We start from the raw sequence: 26,095 nt of genomic DNA on the forward strand, positions 1-26,095 counted from the left end.
CCATAAAAATATGATATACTATTTCTATTGCTATTACTAATATATATATATATATATAATTAATAAAAAAAAATACATAAGTGAAGTCAGTGTGTGTGTGTTTGATTATTTGTAAGATGAGAATTGTTTTATAAAAGCAAATGCAAAAAATACACTGCAATCCGTTTTTTTAAACAGATGTACACGGTCGTGACTGTGGGTCATGTAGAGCGGTGATATCTTGCTTTTACCCATTTACTTTACACACATCTCTTGTAATTGGTGGGCCATGAAGTTTAATCATCATTAATCCCGCAATGTTTAAAACAAGACATGTAGTCTCCTTTTTAGACAATTATATTCACAAGACTAAAAGCCCTCCTGCATTCCCCTGTCTGACAGGAAAGGTCTGCATACAGTTCCTGAGGGGTTTCGAATCTTGGCACTCAGTAAGGGGAGATTCAATTAAGTCTCACATTCCCTTAATGGCCAGATTAGAGCATTGAAATGTGCACAGAGCCTACAAATCTTTGCTGTAAAGTATGAAGCTCCAATGGCCACCTGTTTCAGTAAAGAAAATCTTTGAGAGTTTCTTCCTTAAAAGGAAAACACTTGCACTTTCAAATTTCAATTAGGCTCTGCAAAAATGATTCAGTTAACCGTGACTTTCTCCAGTCCATGTATACTCTCTGTCTTCCCTCAGTCAATGATTGTGGTGGCTGCAGTTGTCAGGGGCAGGGAATGGTAGAATTCAAGTGATAATGCACCAGTTACTACAAAGAATCAGATACTGCTGGGATACAGTTAATGGGGAAGCTTACACGGTAGATTCTGAAGCAGCAAAACAAATGGGTATAAAGGCATACATAAGAAAAGACTGATCCTCAGAATTCGTTATACACTAACAGCCCTGCAAAGGTAAGCATACAGTGTATATAGGCCTATTTGGCCCTGACTGACTACACCTCTGATATGGAGTCAAATTTCAGTGAGGTAAGTGCATAAAGTATAGGTTATTTGACCATTTACGTCTGTTTGGTTGGATCGCACACTCATTGACAGAACAGAAGATAAAAGCGATCAGGCAATTTCGTTCAATTAAAAATAAGAGTTTTGTTGAATACAAATGTTTGTCTTCAGGAGACAAACCCCCCAAAAATTGCTAATCTAGGCTACACTAGATTACTCCCAGGGCTACACTTCCTAAAAGCATTGTAACCCTAGTAGACTGTGTAGAGACCATCAATGGTTCTACAATCTACTTAGGCTTTTGATGCTTTAGGGAAACGCAGCCTAGTATGGTCAGGTTTAGGGTTACTTGCAGTAATTGGGTTTAGGAATAGGGACTGCAGCCTTAACGATGGGGGTAATAGTCAAAAGATTGATCTGAAAATCAGTTTAAAAATGGTTGTCTCAATTAATTAATTAACTGAGGAGAATGCTAGATTTTTCAAACTATAATAAATATTATATTTATTATAAATATATTTAAAATATCAATATTTGGTTGACCCATAATGAGTGACAGGCAAGTATAAACACTAATTTCTCTAATTTTAAATGGAAGAAATAAGATCGCACCCAGACATAGGCAAATACCTTTGAACATGTTGAACAGATTAATCCAATAGATAGAACACGTACGTCTGCAAGATGTCTGTTAAAGATCACTTTATCTGGAAAGCATCTGCTGTTTACTAACATCTGATAGACGTCTTTTAGATGTCAGTTTTACATACTTTCTAAAACATCTTAAAGACATTTTCTAAATGTCTATTTGACATCTGACAGGAAACATCCTATAGATGTATTGTAGATGAGCAAACACTCATCTTCATACATACATCTTCCTAAAATAAAGGAAGATCAAGACAAAAATACATCTTCCAGATGTAAACACACACATCAAATAGACGTCTCCATGATGTACTTGTGCTATCAGAATATATTTCCTTAAAGTCGGCTTGAAAGTTGCGATATAGTCTTTTCTTCTCGAAAAGTTCTCGAACAAGAAAAATTCTTGGGCAGAACTTGATTTTGTCCATCAGGAATGGATTGGATCATTGGATTGTTGTCATTTGCTATTGCTGCGATCTAGGACAGAAAGGAACCCAGGGGTAGCGTTTGACAACCAGCTGAGCTTTTCCACCCACATCTTAACAACGGCCTGGTTGTGCAGGTTTGCGGTCTTCAACACTAGGAAAATCAGACCCTTCCATTTAGAATACGGGGCACAGCTATACTCGTCCAAGCGCTTGTAATTTGAAGGCTGGATACTGCAATGTTTTATTGGTGGGCCTTCCAACCAGCATGACTAAGCTTTTGCAGGTAATCCAGAGCACGGCAGCATGTCTAGTCTAGAACCCACATCACATCAAATTTAAAGTTTTAATTCTGTCATTAATTACTTACAGTCTTTCCATCATATAAACCGCTCAATTCATATGGATTAGTTTTACGATCTCTTTATGAACCTTTTGAAGCATCAAAGTATCAGTTGAGTAGCTGTCTATGGAGGGACAGAAAGCTCTTAGATCATCAACAAGATCTTCATTTGCGTTCCGGAGTTGAACGAAAGTCTTATGGGTTTGGAACAACATGAGGGTGAGTAATAAATGAAAGAATTTTCATTTTTGGGTGAACTATCCCTTTAAACCAGCGCACTTATTAAAAAAGATCTTCTTCATTTCTTCTCTTCCCTAGCTGGTTTCCTAATCTAGTTGTCTAATAAACCTGGTATTGTGTAGCCTACTACAATGTTTTTGTTGGCTCTTTGATGAATGCTTTGTTACTCTTTTGTAAGTATGCATTTAGCAGAAGATTTTATCCAAAGCGACATGTAATGTCCTAATGACAGGTTGTCCCACCCTTGCGCCATATGTCATCAGAGAAGAGATGTTGCAAGAAGGAGGGGAAATTATTTTAAATAAACAATATGATGAATTAAAAAAATAGTGATGTGTACGGATAAGTATTTATTTATAATAAATACTGAAATATTCCATAAAAAAAAGAAGAAAAAAAAGAATTGTTTGATTTCATGGTGACTTTAACAAACTTTTTTTCCCAGTTTTTTTTAGACTGTTCTATCTCAAAGCTACTTAATGCGTCTTGACTGATTAACAGGATATGTAAATAGGCCATACGTTCATTCAAGAATTCACGTTCCTGAACTGCAGTGTTTGACTGCTAGGGTGTGTTTCCGCGCCTGACTGGACACATGCGCATCATTTCACATCGAAGCAGCAGGAGCGGTGGGGAAATGAGCTTGTGTCGGATGAGGAGCAATTTGTTGCGAACCGAAAAGACAAACTGATATTAGAGGAATACAATATTTACAAAATCTGAATATAGATTTCTAGCCTGTAGATCACTGGATTGATACTTTTTGGCATTTTACACACGCGCCGTAAACAAACGAATAATCACATGAAAAGAAAACAAGTGGAGAACAAACAGTAACATCTGTGGTAGGTTTCCTTTTTAATTATATAACCTATGCTGATAATTAGGAAGAAAAAATTCATTAAAAGAAGAGATATAACATTTGCTTTAAATGTGATGTTTTTGGTTTCACTGTTTTATCAAAATATATGCTTAAGATAGACGTGCATTACAAGGTTAAAGAGAAGCGCATGGCAGTACAATGACAGAAAGAACAAAATGTATGAAATCTGAACGATTTGTGTGTTTAAAGGCATAGCGATACACAGTTTCTTAAGAACAACTGTTAGCCTTTGATACGCTTTCAATTTAATACAGTGCTTGCAAGCAAATGTAGCCTATTAGGCCAAATACTTTTTTCTTTTAATAGCTGTAAAGGATGTGAACGTGTGTGTGAACCGTGACGTCCTATTTGGACGGTAGCTAATTGTTTTAGGGACGTAAAGGTCCGAATTTACATAGTTTTGAGGGTTCCTGAGTTTAACTGTCTTTTGGAAATATATAATTTATTTAAATGTATTTATCCTTTGACCACTGCCAGTTGCACTGTTCGGTAGGCTAATGTGTGTGTTTTAATGAAGGGGGCATCTTACCCCAAGGGTCTAATTTTATCTTTTTATTTCAAAATAAAAACTATAACTTTAACTCCAAAAATCCAAAAACACTCATTAACAAATATCTGTACACACACACACACACACACACACATATTTAGATTTACAATTACAATTTTCTAACTATGACCATCATATTGGCTCCCACGATGATCAAGACTTCTTAAGAAGCCTAAATTTCCCAGAAAGAAGGATGACAGAACTAAAAATAAAATGCACTTTATGTGACATCCAAAGGCACAAGTTGATATTGATTTAATAATGTAAGCTAGCATATTCATTTTTAGCCTCACTTGAATGGACTGTGGCATTTCATATTTATTATATTATCATCATAATTATTTATTATGAATACCTGTGTAAGCTGGCTATAATTTTGTCTTTAGGCTAAGTATTGTTTTATATTATTACTTCTGCGAATGCACTTTTTACAACATCGAATTTCATAAAGGAACAACAGAATGTTTGTTGATTGAGAGGCGTCAGGCTACTTCTGATGCCCACTGGATAGCATTAAAGACACACAGTTTATTTATTTTTAATTAGAGTTAATTCTAGAAATCACTGGCTTCTATGCTAATTGTTAACTGTATCCCTGCTGAGACCTTTTTTATATATCCACAGTGTGTGGATGTTGTCAACATTAAACTGCTTGGTTAGAACGGTATTGTGAATAATGGGCCTATACTGTATTTTTTATTTAGTTAGTGTGGACTACTTAAAGGCAGGGTAGGCATTTGTTCCAGAAACAGCCATGGTCTTTTAACCTCTTGATAGCAATCACTAATTTAAGTGGTCTAAATGTATTTAAATGTAGGCTATATATATATATATATATATATATATATATTCATGGGAAGTTGTAGGACCATAAAAGGTTTGTCCAGTCATTGCATTCGGTCCAAATCCAATCCTATACCTGTCTGTCAATATATGTATTTTCATACCTCCGCGCACCCTGCTCGCACAGACATCACACGTCATCAGCGCGTTTAATGCTATGCAGAGTTAAACAGATGTCAGTCACCAAGCACTGCAAACGAAACACCGCACCCGCCACCTTTTATAAATATTCCTGAACCAAAACAACAAGCTTAGGTACTACCGCCAACCCTATCCCACCCTGAACTGTCTGTTTGTTTTTCATCATTGCTGTTTCAAGACTGCATTGAAACTGTATCATCGACATGTATGGACTGTGTGCGAATAGCAGTAGCATCATTGATCCTGTCGAGTTTACCTCTGGTCACTCTCACATCAAAGCTCAGTCATCCAGCCCCACCTCTGCTGGATGCCTGCAGCCCTTCGTCTTCACCGGTGACGTCTTGCTGTGAAGAGAAGCCTCAGGTCATACAATCACCAGCCTCGCCTGAGCAAGAGGATCTTTTGGCTCCGCCTCTGGCATCTGATCCCTTCGCCGCACCTTGGCCCGTTGACCTGTCGGCTTCGCCTTGGCTCCTCCCATGCCTTCCAGTACCAGTGGTGTTGGTCAGTACCATCAGCTCTTCATCTGCGCTCTGAGATCCATCAGTTTCACCTACATTGGTCGTCCCCCAGATGTTGTCAGCCAAGTCATCAACATGGCTCCTCCAAAAGTCGTGCCTTCCGGGAGGGGGCGTACTGTCACCTTTATTTATATAGCGCTTTTAACAATATAGATTGTTTCAAAGCAGCTTTACAGTGATATTAGGAAATTACAGTAACAGTTATTGTTTTGGCTTTAAAGCAGCTCTAGAATAAAGTTATTGTCCAGCTAAAGTTAGTTTTGATTGATTGATTCACTTTTGTTGCAAAGATCATTAGTTATAACTTAGGGGCCACTAACACGGCACCGCTCTAACAGCAAACACTCAATCCTTCTTATGATGTAACAAGTACAGTTTTTAGTCTAGATTTGAACTGACAGAGTGTGTCTGCTTTCCAGACAATGTTAGGAAGACTGTTCCAATGTTTTGGTGCTAAATAGGAAAAGATCTACTGCCAGCAGTCGATTTTGATATTCTAGGTATTATCAACTGGCCGGAATTTTGAGATCGCAATAGACGTGAAGGACTATAATGCGTTAAGAGCTTGCTCAAGTACTGGGGAGCTAAACCATTTAGTGCTTTGTAAGTAATCAGCAATATTTTTAAATTTATACAATGTTTAATAGGGAACCAATGCAGTGTTGACAGAACCGAGCTGATATGGTCATAATTCCTGGTTCTGGTAAAAACTCTAGCTGCTGCGTTTTGGACCAGCCGTAGTTTGTTTATTAAGTATGCAGGGCAACCACCCATAATAGCATTACAATAATCTAGCCTTGATGTCATGAACGCATAACTTTCAAATGAAAGATTGGTATCAAAGAGCACACCCAGGTTCCTAAACGACGACGAAGACTTGACAGAGCAGCCATCAATTGTTAGACAGTATTCTAGGTTATTATGTGAGGAAGCTTTTTGTTCAATAATTAGAATCTCTTTTTTTCAGAATTAAGTTGTAGGAAATTACTAGTCATTCAGTTTTTTATATCAGCTATGCATTCCGTTAATTTTGTGAATTGGTAAGTTTCGTTAGGGCTTGAAGAAATATAGAGCTGATCAGCATACCAGCACATCAGCATACCAGTTTAAACTAATGCCATTCTTCCTGATGATATCTCCTAAGGGTAGCATGTACAGAGTGAACAGCAAAGGTCCTAGCACTGAGCCTTGTGGTACCCCATAACGAACTTTTGATTGATAAGACATCTCTTCATTTACTGCTACAAACTGATAACGTTCAGATAAGTATGATTTAAACCATGCTAATGCAATTCCACTAATGCCAACATAATTTCCGAGTCTATTTAAAAGAATGTTGAGGTAAAAGGTATCAAATGCAGCACTAAGATCGAGTAACACTAATAGAGAGATACAACCACGATCGGATGATAAGAGCAAATCTTTTGTGATTCTAATGAGAGCTGTCTCAGTACTATGGTACGGTCTAAATCCTGACTGAAAATCCTCGCAGATATCATTTCTTTCTAGAAAGGAACATAGTTGTGAGGATACTGCCTTTTCTAGTATCTTTGACAGAAAAGGTAGATTTGAGATCGGCCTGTAATTGACTAATTCTGTACGATCAAGTTGCGTTTTTTTAACAAGCGGTTTAATCATAGCCAGCTTAAAAGTTTTTGGTACATATCCTAATGACAAAGATGAATTAATGATATTAAGAAGATGATCTATGACCTCTGGTGAGATCTCTGATCTCTTTCAATAGCTTAGTCGGTATAGGGTCTAACATACATAGATGATTTAACAAGTTTAGAAAGTTCTTCCTCTCCTATAGCAATGAATTAATCAAATTTTTCCTCAAGGAGACTACAATGCACTGCCTGATGCGATACTGTAGTAGACGGTTGCATAGTTATAATTTTCTCCCTGATATTATCAATCTTGTAAGTAAAGAAGTTCATAAAGTCATTACTGCTGTGCTGCTTGGAAATGTCTGGGGTTGAAGCTTTATTTTTCGTTAATTTTGTCATGACTGAAGACAGGAAGCAACTGCAAGTAAAACTCTTTATTAAAGACAGTAAATGAAATGATAGTCCCAGATCCAGATGAAGGCGGGTGGCGCAGGGACTTTGATGGTCAACACGGAACAGATGAGATGATGAGACGAAGTGCGCTGGTGAATGGTGGTGACGGATCCAGACACAGAACGTAATCCACAGAGAAACACCGAACAGGAACAATGAAGCACGAGACTGGAAACGCCGAACAGGAACGGGATCAGACACACAGCACAGAGAACTTCAAACAACGATCTGACAAAGGAGATGAGAAAACGGTGAGTATTTAAAGGTAAGTGGATTAGCTGCAGCTGGCGCCGTGAGTGAGATCAGCTGGACCGCTGATCAGACAATGATGGCCGGTCACGCCCACTCACACACACCCACACACACATAACAACATAAACACGAGACGAGCAGGAAACAATGCATTCATGAGCCGTGACAGTACCCCCCCTCCTAGGAACGCCTCCTGGCGTTCTCAGACTCCTTTACCTGTTGATTGTAATCCTCAATAAGGGAGTGATCCAGGATGTCTCTAGCAGATACCCAACTTCTCGGGGGGGGGACCGGGACTGGCGGATTAATACGAGAATGAAACACGGGCTTTACTTTAGATACATGAAAGACGGGATGAATCCTCCGCTGGAGGGCGGTTGAGGTGGACTGCCACCAGACTAATGATCTTGGTGACAGTAAATGGACCAATAAATTTGGGAGCAAGTTTATTAGAAATGGAGCGAAGAGGAATGTTTTTGGTAGAAAGCCACACTTTTTGACCAGCGACGTATACGGGAGGCCTAGACCGGTGGAGATCGGCTTTGGCCTTGGTGCGCTCCCTTACCTGGAGTAGAGTCTCACGGGCTCTAGTCCAAGTGCGGTGACACCTCTGGACAAAGGCGTGAGCGGAGGGGACCGCGACTTCGGATTCCAGACTAGGAAAAATAGGTGGCTGGTAGCCTACACTACACTCAAACAGAGATAGGCCCGTGGATGACACTGGTAACGTGTTGTGGGCGTACTCCACCGTAGACAGTTGCTGGCTCCACGAGGAAGAGCCTATCTCCGTTTGAGTGTAGTGTAGGCTACCAGCCACCTATTTTTCCTAGTCTGGAATCCGAAGTCGCGTTCCCCTCCGCTCACGCCTTTGTCCAGAGGTGTCACCGCACTTGGACTAGAGCCTGTGAGACGCTACTCCAGGTGAGGGAGCGCACCAAGGCCAAAGCCTGAGGACAGACTGACAGTCGCTCCCAGTAACTTACAAAATTCTTGCCAAAATTTGGACACAAATTGGGGTCCTCTGTCGGAAACCACGTACGTCGGGAGGCCATGTAAGCGAAAGACGTGATTTACGACGATCAACCCTGTCTCCTTGGCTGAGGGTAATTTAGGCAAGGGAATGAAATGGGCCGCCTTCGAGAACCGGTCCACCACGGTCAAAACTACCATGTAACCTTGAGAGGGCGGGAGGGCGGTGATAAAATCTAGGGCTATATGGGACCAGGGTCTCGAAGGGACAGGCAGCGGTTGAAGTAACCCATCAGGGGGTCGATTGGAAGTCTTACCAGTGGCACAAACTGAACAAGCCAAAACAAAACTGTGAACGTCACGAGCCATAAGTGGCCACCAGAATTGCTGCTTGACCAAAAATTTAGTGCGATAACTCCTGGATGACAAGTCACATTGGAACAATGCCCCCACTGAATGACGTCGGACCGCAATCCCTCCGGCACAAATAACCAATTCGGTGGGCAACCGGACGGAGGCATTACCCCTTCTAAGGCCGTCTTGACCTTCGATTCGACCTCCCATGTGAGTGTGGAGACAAATAGGGTCTCGGGTAAAATGCACTCGGGAGTAGACGGGCGTTCGGAACGGTCAAAAATGCGCGATAAAGAATTGGGTTTGATGTTTTTGGAACCCGGGCGGTACGAGAGAGTAAAATCAAAACGACCAAAAAAAAGTGCCCACCGAGCCTGCCTGGAGTTCAATCTTTTGGCAGTTCTAATGTATTCCAGGTTCTTGTAATCAGTCCAGACGATAAAAGGTACCCCCGAGCCTTCTAAGGCAAGGCAAGGCAAGGCAAGTTTATTTATATAGCACATTTCATACACAATGGCAATTCAAAGTGCTTTACATAGAAGAAATTAAAATAATAAAAAGAAATAAGAATAATTAAAACAGTTTAGAAAAATAAAATAAAATACAGTACAGTACAAACAGTCGGACGAACAGCGGCACAGTGCTCAATCAGTAAATGCTTAGCTAAACAGATGTGTTTTGAGTCTGGATTTGAATGTGACTACTGTAGGAGCACATCTGATCTCCTCTGGAAGCTGGTTCCAGCTGCGGCTGGCATAATAGCTAAAAGCAGATTCGCCATGCTTAGAGTGAACCCTTGGTATTTCTAGCTGATATAATCCTAATGATCTGAGTGATCTGTTGGGTTTATATTCAGTGAGCATATCTGCAATATATTGAGGTCCTAGGCCATTGAATGATTTATATACCAGTAATAATACTTTAAAATCAATCCTAAATTTAACTGGGAGCCAGTGTAAAGACCTGAGGACTGGTTGTCACGTTACGCTAAATAGAACCCAAGCGCAGACAGTAAGTTTCACAAAACACGGTTTATTTATAACCGGAAACAAAGACCCATGATGGGGCAAACAAACAATAACTAGACTTGACAATAAAACGGAACTGGAACATTCACAGACAGACCACAATACTCACAGAACCGAATGTTAACAAGACGAACCAGCACTGAGGAACAAACACCGGGAGCTTACATAGAACACATAATTACAAAGGTACAGGTGACACTGATGAACATCAACACTAACGAGGGAACAAGAGACGTGGTAAGGACACATGATCACAATCACAGAGGGTTGTTCCATAAAACAAGATTAGAATACAAGCCAGGCTTATTTTGGTAAGTCAGACTTATTGTCGGTGGATTCTGTTTCATAAAGCAAACTTAAAATAGTTCAAACTCAGTTACCCTGGCAACTTATGCTGGGAAACTAGCCTGGTCCAGGGCAGGTTAACTGTCAGGCTAAGCCTCAGTTGTTACACGGATCCTCTAACATTGACCAATAGGAACACAATGATATTACCACTGACACTCTCTCATGCCATTATTGGACTTTATTAACCACTATTAGTCCAAAAATAAATACACAGTATACAGAAAATCAACTTAAATAAGGCTACAGTGATAAATTAGACAATATAGACATATATATATATATATATATATATATATATAGATATATAGATAGATAGATAGATAGATAGATAGATATATAGATAGATAGGCCTAAATACAATATATATACTACAGGTTTTCTTTTTTTCCTGGCTGAATGTTTTGTGCCCAAGATTTAATTAGATTTTGATTTATGAATACATTTCTCTCTGGTTTTGTTTGGCAGCTGTAGTACATGTTTATGATTAGAAGAACATTAGAACACAATCTAAAAAAAAGCTTTGCAAAGCAGAAGTTAAAATCACAAAATTAAAAATAAATAATTACAAAAGCACAGTATAAATTTTAACTGGTAAGATGAATCTGAGCTTAGTAATTGACAGTATATTAGCCTACATTTGATTTACCCCATTACAATAGTCCCTTTACAGTTATTGCTATCATAAAAATACACTTGTAGGTTTAAAATTCTAAATAAGGCACATCTAATGTCCAAATAACAAATATTTTAGCATATATATATATTTTATTTATTATGTACTTTATTATGTCTTTCAATTCAAACACATTTAACACAATTATACAAATTGACAGTTCCTTTAAAGACATCATATTTTCCCCCAATAAATATTCCTTATTTTTCCTTCTACTTTTTTTCTTTTGTGATAATACCCAACAACACATAGCCTAAAAAACACATGATTAGAACAATAACCAAAAAGTACATAGTTAGACACATTTACATATGATTTAAGGGGGAAAAGACAAAAAACAATAAATAAATATTAAGAAAAATTTAACATTCACATATTTATATCAAACTCTTATAATGACACATAATTACTAATAGTTATTCAAGTAATATTATTTGAATATCAAATATTCAATATTAAATAAGTAAATAAAAAAAAATAACAAATAACTAGAAATAAAAGGGAGGGAGGGTTATATAAAAATGTAGTTAATGTAGGCTAATATATATTCCTTTATTTTATGGAATATTCTTTGATTTTAGAGTTGCACATATCTTTTCAAAATGTATACATTTGCTCTTAATTTCATGTTATCCTCTCCATAATGTACTTTAGAAATTAAATCTACTCATTTAAAACTGGGGATTCTTGCTTTCTCCAAAAAATTATTGCATTAAAAGCTGTAATTCTCAGCATTCTAAATAAGTATACATCATCTTTATTAAGTAGCATAGGTCCTATACCCAAAACTATATTTTGTATCTTTATATATTTAGTTTCTTAAAAAAAATCTTCCCTAATTAGGCTACTTCTGTTCACTGAAGTACTTCTGTTCGCTAGAAGTTCACTGCAACTTATCCAACATCCTAAAGATAAATTATTATAAATTATATAAATTATATATAAATTATATATATATACTAGATATTTCTAGTGTTATAAAATATCGCATATTAATTTTCCAAGCAAAATGTATATTTTAGTCAGAATTATTGCGCTCCTATTTGGCGCGCATGCGCGCAGCAGCGCTTGTTCAATATGAAGATTAGCAGCAAAATGGATACATTTGCATGACTTTCTAACATTTACAGATGCAGAATATAACTGTAAAATGTAAGTTTTGCACTGAGGGGGAAAGAAAACATGTCACAAACGCATAAAACAGCACAAAATGTACGCTGTTTGATGGTGGATCGATTTGATCCACGATCGACCTCTAGGGCTGCTTAAGAAACGCGTGCACACGCAATTATCTAGACTAGATAAACCTGGATCAAATTAGTGAGATTGCGTGAACTTCAATTACCTTTTATGGAACCACTTTAGCCCCAACTTATTTGTTAGGCTCATTCAAGTCCGGTTTTGGAGTTTAATCCCCGCTTTTCTAAGCGTCTTTTATGGAACAACCCTCTGGTGACGCTAATACAACATTAACAACATGGAAACGAGGCAAAACACAAGACAATGCAAACACATGATCAAAACAACCGGCCATGTGTTTGCACACAAATCAAGAGACAAACACATGACATAACCTCCTCCTTACGGAGCGGCTACCAGACGCTCCACATGGGACATAACCAACTGTAAACTAGACATAAACCAACAAAACAGAACAACCATTAACAGTGGCAAACACGAAAACATAACAGTAGGATCGGGATGACACAATAAAAATAACACATGAGGGAGGGGGGGTGGGGGAACAAAAGAGTTCGTAGGTGGAGGTCCAGAGTAGATAGGTGGGGGTCCAGAGTGGGTAGGTGGGGGTCCAGAGTGGGTGGATGGAACAAAAGTTCTGGATTCACTGGACATGGGCACTGATTGAGGACACGAAAACCGGGCAGTTCTGGGTGGAGACACATGAGGTACAGTCTTGGGAGGGAGAGGTCGGGGCACAACAGGAACAGGGGTAATCTGGGAAACAACAGGGGACACAACCGATGTTGCTGCAGCAAGCAGAGGAGCCGATACAGAACCCAAAACTGGGGGTGATGCCACTCGCAACGGAGCTGGGACAGGAGATACCACAGACGGCTCAGCGTGGACAGTCCTAGACTCCTTAGCTGGAACAGAATTGGTCTTGGTCACTCTCCCATCTACCTCAGCGTGGACCAGACTGACAGAAGCAACCTGGAGAATCGGCACAGAGCCGGGAAGGGACTGAGACTCCTCCTCCTCTTTGACCGCGGTGCAGAAGCCATAGCCGGACCTAGGATCGGTACCGAGATCCCCGCAATGTCCGTAGCAAAAGCTGAAGGACCTTTCGTAGACGTCGAAGTGGCGAGAACGTGGTTGCCAAGCGTTGTCGTGGCTAGGACGCGACTCTCCGGGATCGCTGGCAATGCAGAAACTGACAACGTCCTCGTGGGGTCCTGCCGCTCCTTTCGACGCACATGGTCCACCACCTCTCGAAACGGGCGTCGGATCAGCCCCTGCCGTTCAGCCAGCAGAGGAGGTACATTGAGCCCCGCGATGAAATAAGAGTTTAGGAGGACCTCCGGCGTAAAATTTCTCTTCTCCTCTAGGCCCTGGGCATATCTCTCCAGAGATCTCTCTCCCTGGGGAGGAAACGGAATCTTGCCCCTCCTCATGTCCTCGATGGTCGACTGCCACCATCGCTCCTGGTCACCCAACTGGCTACTGGCAGAACAAGACATAACCTATTGTCTGCTGGGTTAAAAAATGGCTGGTTCGTTCTGTCACGTTACGCTAAATAGAACCCAAGCGCAGACAGTAAGTTTCACAAAACACGGTTTATTTATAACCGGAAACAAAGACCCACGATGGGGCAAACAAACAATAACTAGACTTGACAATAAAACAGAACTGGAACATTCACAGACAGACCACAATACTCACAGAACCCAATGTTAACAAGACGAACCAGCACTGAGGAACAAACACTGGGAGCTTACATAGAACACATAATTACAAAGTACAGGTGACACTGATGAACATCAATACTAACGAGGGAACAAGAGACGTGGTAAGGACACATGATCACAATCACAGGTGACGCTAATACAACATTAACAACATGGAAACGAGGCAAAACACAAGACAATGCAAACACATGATCAAAACAACCGGCCATGTGTTTGCACACAAATCAAGAGACAAACACATGACACTGGTGTGATATGTTCATATTTTCTGGTTCTGCTCAGAATCCTGGCAGCAGCGTTCTGTATGAGCTGCAACTGTCTTATGGTCTTTTTGGGAAGGCCAGTGAGGAGTCCTTTACAATAATCTACCCTGCTGGTGATGAAAGCATGCACAAGTTTCTCTAAGTCTTGTCTGGAAACAAAGCATCTTATTCTTGCAATATTTTTCAGATGATAGTATGCTGATTTAGTTATTGCTTTGCCATGACTACTGAAACTAAGGTCTGACTCTAGTGTCACACCAAGATTCCTGACTTGATGTTTAGTTGTTTGACCCCTAGAGTGAAGGTATGCGTTCACCTTGAGAACTTCATCTTTGTTTCCAAACGCAATGACTTCAGTTTTGTCTTTGTTTAACTGAAGAAAGTTTTGACACATCCAACTGTTGACTTCGTCAATGCATTGGCACAGGGAATCAATGGGGCTGTAATCTTTAGGCGATAGGGCTAAGTAGAGCTGTGTGTCGTCTGCATAGCTGTGGTAAGCAATTTGGTTCTTTCTCATTATTTGGCTCATTGGGAGCATATACAGGTTGAACAGGAGTGGCGCAAGAATTGAGCCTTGAGGGACTCCGCATGTTATGGATGTCCACTCAGACTTATGGTCTCCTATACTCACATAATAACCTCTCCCATCTAAGTATGACCTGAACCATTTTAGGACTATCCCAGAAAGCCCCACCCAGTTTTCCAGCCTGTCAAGAAGTATGTTATGATCGACAGTGTCAAATGCAGCACTGAGGTCGAGTAGTACCAGCACCGATAATTTGCCTGTATCAGTATTTAAGTGAATATCATTTATTATCTTTATGAGCTTATCTCTGTGCTGTGGTGCGGTCGGAAACCAGATTGAAAATTGTCAAAGGATCCATTCAAGCTCAGGAATTTGTTCAGCTGATTGAAGACAACTTTTTCAATGATCTTGCCTATGAAAGGAAGATTTGAGATCGGTCTATAGTTGCTTAATATGGTCTTATCCAGATTGCTCTTTGGAAAACTCCCAGAGAGAAGTGAGGCATTTACCACTTCTAGAAGATCTGCTTCTAAACTGTTTAACACACTTTTGAAAAAAGATGTGGGAAGTGTGTCAAGAGCACAGGTTGATGTTTTAAGGTGCTGTACGGTTTCTTCCAAAATTTTGCCATCAATTTCTTTGAAATCAGACATAGTAACTACTTTCTCAGGTGGTCTGATCTGTCTGACCTCAGTGCAACTCAAGGATGTGCTGATCACCTTTCTGATATTATTGATTTTCTCAGAGAAGAAAGAAGCAAACTCACTGCACTTGTTGTCTGAGAGCATTTCACTGGGAATCTGGCTTGGGGGGGTTGTCAGTCTCTCTACAGTAGCAAAAAGAATGCGTGTGTTGTTTAAATTGCTGTTTATAATATTTGAGAAGAAAGTCTGTCTAGCTTTGCCTAGTTCCATATTGAAAGCATGAAGGCTGTCTTTGTAGATGTTATAATTGACTACAAGTTTTGTCTTCCGCCACATGCGCTCTGCTTTTCTGCATTGTCTTTTCATATTTTGCACTGCTGTTGAGTTTCTCCAAGGTGCTTTTTGTCTGCCACTCTTCTTCCTGACTTTCACAGGAGCAATATCATCAATTACACTTTTAACTTTTGAGTTAAAAGAATAAAGGAGAAAATCAACAGAGTCTGCAGATATGCTTGGTGTTAAGGATATAGCCTTCATAAATAGTATACTAGTGTTCTTGTTTAAGCATCTCTTCTTGACAGACACAGATCTAGCTTCAGTGGCAGGAGAGATCAATATATCAAAGAAAATACAGAAATTATCAGACAGTGCTACATCCTTAATAACAATCAGTGAAATGTTTAGACCCTTACTGATAAGTAAATCTAGAGTGTGTCCGCGATTGTGTGTGGGTCCATGTACATGCTGAGTCAGATCAAAAGTTTTTAAAACAGTATTGATTTCTTTTGCCATATTGTTTTCTGCACTATCTATGTGGATGTTAAAATCTCCAGCAATGGCAAAATAGTCAAACTCTGAGGTAATTGTTGATAACAGTTCTGTAAAGTCCTCAGCAAAGGCTGGAGAGTATTTTGGAGGCCTGTAAATAATGATAAGTAAAATGCGTGGAGCACCTTTTAACACAATACCCAGATATTCGAAAGAAGGGTAATTCCCAAATGATATTTGCTTACATTGATAGATATCTTTAAAAAGAGCAGCTAGACCCCCACCTCTCTTAACAGCTCTGCAGACACTCATAAAAGTAAAGTTAGGAGGGGCTGCTTCATTGAGGATTGTTGCACTGCAGCTGTCTTCTAGCCAGGTTTCATTTAGAAGCATAAAATCCAGGTTGTTTGTGGTTATTAAGTCATTGACAAGAAGTGATTTATTTTTAAGTGAACGAATGTTTAAAAGTGCTAACTTAACAGTCTTACTTTTTGTCCCCACATCAATCTTAGTTTGACGTGTAATAGGCACCAGATTAGTTTGGTTTGCTGTACGGCTATTGAAGGCCTTAGACTTTCTATCTTGTAATAGAAAAGCAATAGAGAAAGATACAGGCACACTGGGTTCCCGCTTGTTCTGTAAACATTTGAGAAAGTTACTGTTATCATAGCGGGGACCCAACACATATCACTGAGAGCTGGTATCAGTTGTTTTTGGTTCACCTCGAGCAGATGGAGGAGGGTGTGGGCCCTGGCGTTGTGGCAGAGGCCGAAGAGCTCTCACAGGAGGGGGAGGGCGAGCTGGGCCCGCAGGCTTTGGTGGTAGCGGTGCCTGACGTTTTTTGGTTGGTATCTGGGGGCTTGCAGCAAAAGAGTGGGATAGTTTGGTTCCAGCATACACCAGTTCTTCCATTTTCTGTGAGAAGCACAGAAGTGGCGATGCTGGAGAGAGGGAAAAAGTGTCTGGTGAAAGGGGCTGTTGCTCTGGTGTTATCGGAGGCTGTGATATGCTGTCCTGGCTTCCCTGGCTGTTTTCCAGGAAGTCGTACTTGGGTGCTGAATCTTTGAGCAGTTCTAATATGTCTGTCTGTGGTGAGCTCTGTGGGCAGGGTTCAGCAGAGATTGAGTCCGTGAGCAGAGGTTGTTGTGGCGGAGTGGTGTTATCATTGTCCTTGTGTGATATGTCAACCGCATGTCCATTTTGCTGCTGAAGTGAAGTCCCGTGGTCATTCATACTGTGTCCAGGTGTGTGTGTGCCGTTCAGATTGAGTGGATTGGCACACACTGCAGAAGGATGATTGAGGGAGAAGTAGATATTGTCCTTTAACACTCTTGAACCAAGTTTGTTTGGGTGATGGCCATCCCGATGAAAAAGTTGTCTCTGACTCCAGAAAAGATTGAAATTGTCAATGAAGTTTACTCCTTTTATGTTGCAGGTTTTTTGCAGCCATGTATTTAGCCCAAGCAACCGTGAAAACCTGTTTGTTCCTCTTGCTGGGAGTGGTCCACTGATGAATGTTTGAACTTTCAGTCTTTTAAGTGTTTCAAAAAGTTCATTAAAATCCTTCTTTAGGAGTTCTGACTGCTCTTTATGAATATCATTCTTCCCCACATGAATGATGAGTCGATTTGCAGTCTTATGTTTCATCAGAATGTTCTGAAGTTCCCTGTTTATATCAGAAGTTGTTGCTTGTGGAAGGCAGCACGTAGTTGTATCCCTGCCGCTAATGTTTCTGATTATGGAGTCCCCCACTATCAGAGTCCTGGGCTCGGCAGCGCTCTGAGCTGAGTGCCGCTGTCTGCTCGACCTTGAGCGCCAGTTAGCATCAGTGTTAGCTACTGGCCCATTCAGTCTGTTTTCGATCACATTCATCACGTTTGGGATTCCTCATTTACATTCATTAGTACTTAAAATCTGTTCTCAAGATGTATAGGCGGTGGTAGGAGACCAGTGTTTGCAATCCTTGTCAGAGCTGTATCTGGGGTAGAGGATGCTACTGCGGCAATATGTGATACTCGTGACAATCTGATGTCTCGAGTGCCTTTGGGTCTCGCTCCCTGTTTGTGCCATCAATTTGTAAGTCGATCGGCTTGTTTCTCTACCTGTCGAGGAGCACTAGTTTCATGGGACTCACCGGTATGCTGAGGGTGTCCATGACAAAAGCTCTGTTGTGTGCTCCGTCTGGTTTGGTGGTCCCGTATGTAACTTTGTTTCAAGAACTGCAATCCTTTGTAAAAGTCTGTGGCAGTTGGTGCAGCAAGTAGATTCTTGAACCAGAAGAGGCATTTTCTCTTATCCTTGTAGGCAGTTGTGTTTTCCTTTCCCGGAATGTAAGCTGGTTGGGTAAAAGAATTCTGCGTTTTTGTAGTAATCCAAACTTTGTCATATGAGCACTGTGCTGATTTGCTGAAGTTAAAATTAGGTGATAAAAGGAAATAAAATATAAAAATATAGGAGATAAAATGTAATAGCGATAGAGCAAAGTGCGGAGCAGTAAGCAAGGGCGTCCGAACAGTAGCTGAGCAGGAAGTAATGAAACCATTTGCGCCAGTGGCGCCATTCCTCCAATGCTAACTTGACTGCCAACAACTCTCTGTTACCAATGTCATAATTACGTTCGGCAGGGGATAAACGATGGGACAAAAATACGCAAGGGTGCATCTTGTCGTCTGTGGGAGAACGTTGGGATAGCACTGCACCTACCCCCACCTCTGACGCATCGACCTCCACCACGAACTGACGTGACGGATCAGGGGCGATTAAGATGGGGGCTGAAACAAAGCAACCTTTCAGTTTGACAAACACAGCCTCGGCTGTGTCTGACCACCTGAACGTAGTTCTGGGGGAGGTCAAGACGGTCAGAGGTGCGGCTAGTTGGCTGAAGTTGCGAATAAAACGCCGGTAGAAGTTGGCGAATCCCAGAAACCTCTGTAGGGCCTTACGGGAATCCGGACTTGGCCAATCTACCACAGCCTGAACCTTCTCAGGATCTATACGCATTCCCTCAGTCAAAACGATGTACCCCAGGAAAGGAACAGACTGTGCATGAAAGGCGCATTTCTCCGCCTTGACAAAAAGCCCATTCTCTAGCAACCTCTGAAGCACTCGTCGGACGTGCTGCACGTGTTCCTGGAGAGAAGAGGAAAAAAAATCAATATGTCATCCAGGTAGACATATATGAACTGATCGACCATATCTCGCAGCACGTCGTTGACGAGCGCCTGGAAGACCGCTGGGGAGTTGGACAAACCGAACGGCATGACCAAATATTCAAAGTGCCCCCTGGGGGTGTTAAAAGCGGTCTTCCATTCATCCCCCTCCCTAATGCGGACCAAATGATAAGCATTACTTAAATCCAATTTCATGAAGATTGACGCTCCCTGCAACCTCTCGAAAGCTGAAGACATCAACGGCAAAGGATAAGTATTCTTTACCGTGATGCTGTTCAGCCCCCGGTAATCAATACAAGGTCGCAGAGATCCGTCCTTCTTCCCCACAAAAAAGAACCCCGCCCCCGCTGGAGAAGAGGAATGGCGGATGAACCCCGTTGCTAGAGAATCAGAAATATATTTCTCCATAGCCTCCCTTTCTGGAGCAGAAAGCGAATATAACTTGCCTTTAGGCGGAGACTTACCTGGCAGTAAATCTATGGCACAGTCATAGGGACGATGCGGAGGAAGAGAAGCAGCACGAGACTTACTGAACACCTCCTTCAGGTCGAGGTACTCCGCGGGCACATTAGACAAATCCACTGCTTCCTCCTGAAACACAGAGACAGAAACAGACGGACAGGCAGACACAAGACAAGACTCATGATTTATTGCTCCACGCCAAGACAGATCTCTGTTGCCAGTCCACTCTAGGGTTGTGACGGATGAGCCAGGGGTGACCGAGAACGATGGGTGCAAGAGGAGAGTCCAGTATATAAAAGGAGATAATCTCGGAGTGGTTGCCTGACGTGATGAGGGTGATATCTCCAGTGGTGAATGAAATGGTGGGGACTTCTTGACCGTTGAGGGCGTGTACAGCAATTTTGTGTGTGAGGGGCTTGAGGGGAATCTGAAGTTTGTGCGCAAATGTGTCGTCCATGAAATTACCTTCAGCCCCGGAGTCCAGAAGTGCCTGACAGTCGTGGGTGTTGATTGACCATCTCAGTCTTACCGGGAGGAGCGTAGATGTGGATGAGGTCTTCTCGGCGGAGATCCCACCCGATAGTAGCCTCATACTTACTATTGGGCTTGGCCTTTTACCGGACAGTTGTAAGCATAATGGCCAGCACCCCCGCAGTAGAGGCAGAGGCCCTGGGATCTCTGCCTTTCCTTCTCCTCCCGGGAAAGCCAAGCTCGCCCTACCTGCATGGGTTCGTGATCGTAGACGGGGCTGACCGCGTCCCCGCCGCTGAACCGTGGACCCTCAGCTCCTCCAGGAATGCGGCTGGGCAGGACCCGTCGCTCGACTCGGGACAGTCGAGCATCTACTCTCAGAGCCAACTCAATCAGTCCGTTGAGTGATGTCGGAAGGTCCAGGGCGTAGATCTCCCTCTGGACACGGTCAGCCAACCCATGCAGGAACATGTCCCACTGCGCCTCCTCGTTCCATTGACACTCTGCTGCTAAGGTTCTGAACTCAATGGAAAAGTCAGAAACCGATCTCTCTCCCTGTCGAAGGTCCGCAAGTATTCTGGCCGCCTCTCTCTCGACGACGGCCCGATCGAACACGTGTCTCATCTCAGCGGAGAGTGTCTGGAACGAGGCGCAGCATGGATCTTGATTCTCCCACACCACCGTTCCCCATAGCGCCGCTCTCCCAGTCAGCAGCGTCAGGACAAATGCGACCTTGGCTCGCTCACTGTTGAAGGTCCTTGGTTGGAGAGAAAAATGCATGGAGCATCGTGTTAGAAAAGCTCTGCAGTAACTGGGTTCACCGGAATATGACTCAGGAACTGGTAGGCAGGGCTCCGACTGGGAGGGGCTCTCTGGTGGTGTGGGGGGAACGGCCGGCGTGGGCAGCGCAGTGGGAGCTCGCAGGAGTTGGAATTGCTGGGTGAGCTCGGACACCTGCGCCACCAGGGCCTGGATTGCGCGACCCGTGTTGTTTAGATTCTTCTCCTGGGAATCCATTCGAAGGATGATGCTGTTGACAAAGTCTTCCAGCGATGCTGATGGATTACTCGCTGCTTCCATTGGTAGGTCAGATCGTTCTGTCATGACTGAAGACAGGAAGCAACTGCAAGTAAAACTCTTTATTAAAGACAGTAAATGAAATGATAGTCCCAGATCCAGATGAAGGCGGGTGGCGCAGGGACTTTGATGGTCAACACGGAACAGATGAGATGATGAGACGAAGTGCGCTGGTGAATGGTGGTGACGGATCCAGACACAGAACGTAATCCACAGAGAAACACCGAACAGGAACAATGAAGCACGAGACTGGAAACGCCGAACAGGAACGGGATCAGACACACAGCACAGAGGACTTCAAACAACGATCTGACAAAGGAGATGAGAAAACAGTGAGTATTTAAAGGTGAGTGGATTAGCTGCAGCTGGCGCCGTGAGTGAGATCAGCTGGACCGCTGATCAGACAATGATGGCTGGTCACGCCCACTCACACACACCCACCCACCCACACATAACAACATAAACACGAGCAGGCATTCATGAACCGTGACAAATTTAGCCACTGTTTCAAATAAATACCTAGAGTTTTGTTTATTTTCTTCTAATAGGGTTGAAAAATAAGCAGATCTAGCAGCTTTTAAGGCCTCTCTGTACGCAATCGTGCTCTCTTTCCATGAAATACTAAAAAAAAACTTGATATTGAGTGCTTCTAAGCTATCTGGGATGCTGAGGAAATTAAACTGGTCAGGGATATTATTAATAAAGCAATCTTTAGTGGCAGAAGTGATAGGTCTAACATATTTGTAACACGGAGTCGCTGTTCTGTTAAATTCATTTTCATGGACTCTTCAGTCCCGTTAGGGTTAGAGTTATCTTCAGTCACGTTTCCTTTGCTTCACTTTGAAATAATGAGATAACAAAATAGTGCATTAATAATTGACCATCATTGAGAAAAATGGGACAAAATCAGCAAATACAATTTAGATAGTGAGACACTGGCAGTCAGTCTGCTTTCTATATTTTTATAGTAATAAAGGATATATAGTCCAAAAGAGACAAATACGGATAATTATAAGATAATCAAGTAAAACATTTACAGTTACAGGAGTTAAAACATTTACAGTTATATCGGTAGAACATTTATGTGTTATGGTACAACTCACGCCACGGTAACTGATGTATTATTTAGGAGCTACGTATAAGTGTACATTTGGAAAAATATATGTAGAGGCAAATTTCATCACATTATGTTCATCACATTAACGGAACTTTTTTTTTTACTGTTTTAATCAACTGAAAAGTTTGAAAGAAATTCGTACTTCCCATAAATAAATGTATGTGTCACGCATAGTTGTAGAAGCAGACAATGATGAAGAAGATTAGGTTAAAAGTCTTTAAATGTAAGTCCATTTGCCGCAGTGTATAGTTGTCATTTTCTTTTTGTAAGTATTTTTCTGATTAAACATTATCCATGTTTTAAACAACCAAATAAAGGATTTAAAAAAAAAAAAGGTATTCACTTCCTGTCACATGAGGCTGTCAACTTCCTACCACTACTTCCAGGAAGCATGGTGAAGGCAAACCCTCTCAAAGAAAGGTCATTTTCATGTTACTAATAAGTATTTTTGTTGATATATATCTACATAATAATGAAGCTCTCTAGAATCATCCAAACAAAACAAATCTTACTTTTTTGTAAGCTTAGTCAAAAGTCCAAGGGTGGGCAAATGCCTTGTAAGGAAATGGGGTATACTGTGGGTATACTCAATTTAAATATTGTGCTGAGAAAAAGGATTTAAGAACTGGGGTGTGCTATTTGAAAAGCCACATTTTTAATTTACGATACATGCTCTTAATGTCAAATGCAGAAGAGTTAATTCATGCATTTTTGACCTCAAGGTAAGATTATTATAATGCATTACTGGGTGGATGCCCTACTTCAGTTTGTCTAAAATGCAGCAGCTTGTATGGAAGTAAAATAATGCCAAATGTTTTTGAAACAAAAAAGCCTGTTGAATTGCACTACTTGGAAAAAAAAGGCATTGCATTAACCATGCTTGCATTTTAATGCATTGCATTTTTAGGGCTTGTATTTTTATGGGCTGAAATTCAACATAGTTGAATTTTTAAGCTGTGAATATTTCAATTCAAAACATTTCAAACACATTTTCATTATTAAAAATTCAATAATCAATATTCACCTTTCATATTTCACTGCCAAAATATTCAAACTGTTTAAAAATACAACCTATAATATTCAATTTTATAGGCAATTCAATAGGCAATTTTCGGTCCATTTTATTTCGCTTTGCAAATTCACTTCCACAAATTCAGTGGTTCAAATTCGACAGTAAATTCAACATTGACATCCAGGAACTGCAGGAAAAGCAGTAGATTGCCGAGCATACTCTCCATCTGCTGTTAGTCGACCTCACCAGCAGGTAGTGCAAAAGTGTGTGTTGTAGACGAAGACCAGCAACATTTAGAGAAAGCCATTCATTCATAAAAACTCATCTCAGTACTCAGTACTTGTTTCCTGTTACGACTGTTTGGTGCGTTCATGTTTTGAGTTCATGCCACGTCATGTCTTTGTTTTACATTTGATCTTGTTAAGGAAATAAATGCTGCACTTGGGTTCTTCAAACTTGCCTTCAGTGGACTTCATGACACACTGACACTAAAGGCTTTATACTTCAAGTGAAATCGAAGAACAAACTGATGTAATGTCATTTCAAACAAAATCAGGCCAAAACAAACTTTGTTTGGAATTCATTTTGGGAGTTCGAAACAGCTTGCCAAAACGAACTTTCTGGAAAGTTTGCTACGGCTGGCAAACACTTTTGTACAACCATTGGTCCATGGCAATTACGTAATAGGTAGATGTATGCGGAGGCTCCGCCTTCTTTCAAGTGGAAATCTTTTCTAGTTAATTTCTCCTGTTCACAAAGAGTATAGAAGCCCAAGAGGCGAAACTCTGTTGTGTTATGGGTAACAGTCTGTAGATGGCGCTGCGGAGGCGCGTCCGCCATTATGGACTGAAAGCTGCTGAAATCGTTAGCGCCAGTCAATGGCAAAATCCATTTTAGTAGGTGTTTATAGTTCATGTGTGCACTTGCTAGATTGCACATCTTTTTTGTACCTTTCCGCCTGTAATAGGACATTCACAGATTGTTTTTGTTCTTGCCATTGAAACGTTCACTGTGTGCACTTTCACTGAAGATGTTGAAAAAACAAGTTGTTCATATTTTTGTGATATTCTATGTAAAATATTAACTGTCTTTAGAAATGTTCATTTATAATTTTATTTATTTATTTATTTAAAAATATAGGCTGTATGGTGATGTTCACTAATTTCAAAATCAACATTTGAATAAATATCTTATTACTTATATCTAATTACTGTGTGTCTGCCTATAGCCTATATTATTTCATGAATTTCTGTTATTCATATAACAAGGAAAATGCATAATAGAACATAAATATTGATAGATTAAAGTTTTGCAATAATTTTATAATTGTATCTTTGCAAGTGGCACTTGAAGTGATCACTTATCTTTGTAAGTGGTAGGCTAATGAAGCCGATTCGGTGGGGGACATACTCTTACTAAAAAGTACTATAGGAATCTTATAGTATTTTGGGCCAAAATATTATAGTAATCTTATAGGAATACTATAGTAATTTGGGACATACTACAGAAGTACGATAAGACTACTATATACTATAGCAGCTTTAAATACCTAGAGGTATTACAGAACATCACAGAAGTATGTTATGTTGTTATGTTCTGTAATACCTCTATAATATCCTAGAGCCGCTATAGTATTTCTATAGTAGTCTTATAGTACTTCTACTATTTTCCTAAGGGTAATTAGGCCATGCATAACCAACACATAGACGTATATTTTCTGTCATTTAACGTCATTTAACGTCGGTCATCCTCATTAATGTATTTTAAATTGTTTTCATATTTAGATATGACGGCCAGAAAAAATTAAGTTATGTTAAGTTTTTGTTTTGTTAAGTTTTTCAGTGCCATTGACTCCCATTATTTTTCGGCGTTTTCCTTCAGTTTTCAGTCCATAATGGCGGCCGCGCCGTCACGTCATGGGGGCAACTGTTGCTATGGAGCGTTCTATTGAGTTTCGCCTCTTGGGCTTCTATACTCTTTGCTGTTCAGTCAGTCGAGGTCCATGAGTGAAAACATGAACACAATGGAGAGCTGTTTTATAGTAGAAAATTAAGTTGTACTTCTGATGAAACGAGACATGTGCCGAATTACAGAACTCGTGCAAACAAATCTACATTGCAATGATCAGATGCTTTTCTTATGCTATATTAAAAAATGCTTGCTGTTTTCTCAATTTTGTTGTGTTTATTTTGTTATTGAGAGGAAAGTGCGCAGCGCATTTACATATTCATCTAACCGTTGCTCTCAGCAGTGTGGGTGGTGTCGGATGTTCGCTAGTAAATCGCTGGTTACGTATTTTGAACTTCATTTTAAAAAGAAAAAGAACTTCGCTGTGAGTATATCAGGGCCTTTATCAGATGAGAACAAAATTTTATTAACTGAATTGAGATTAATGATGGCATTCCTTGTCTTCTGTAGAGCTGCTT

The 26,095-nt window shown here is 40.8% G+C and overlaps 1 protein-coding gene across 1 annotated transcript in view; it reads left to right on the forward strand.

The window, feature by feature from the left end:
- Positions 1 to 3,245: 3,245 nt before the first annotated feature.
- The window catches only part of LOC311092183 (delayed-rectifier potassium channel regulatory subunit KCNS2), a 53,866-nt gene continuing 31,016 nt past the window's right edge, over positions 3,246 to 26,095 (forward strand). The window contains exon 1 of the mRNA XM_084128627.1: positions 3,246 to 3,449. The gene's annotated coding sequence lies outside the window, so the exon portion shown is untranslated. The remainder of the gene's footprint in view (positions 3,450 to 26,095) is intronic.

Source organism: Abramis brama, assembly GCF_963993115.1.
Source record: "Abramis brama genome assembly, chromosome: 11".
NCBI lineage: Eukaryota > Metazoa > Chordata > Actinopteri > Cypriniformes > Leuciscidae > Abramis > Abramis brama.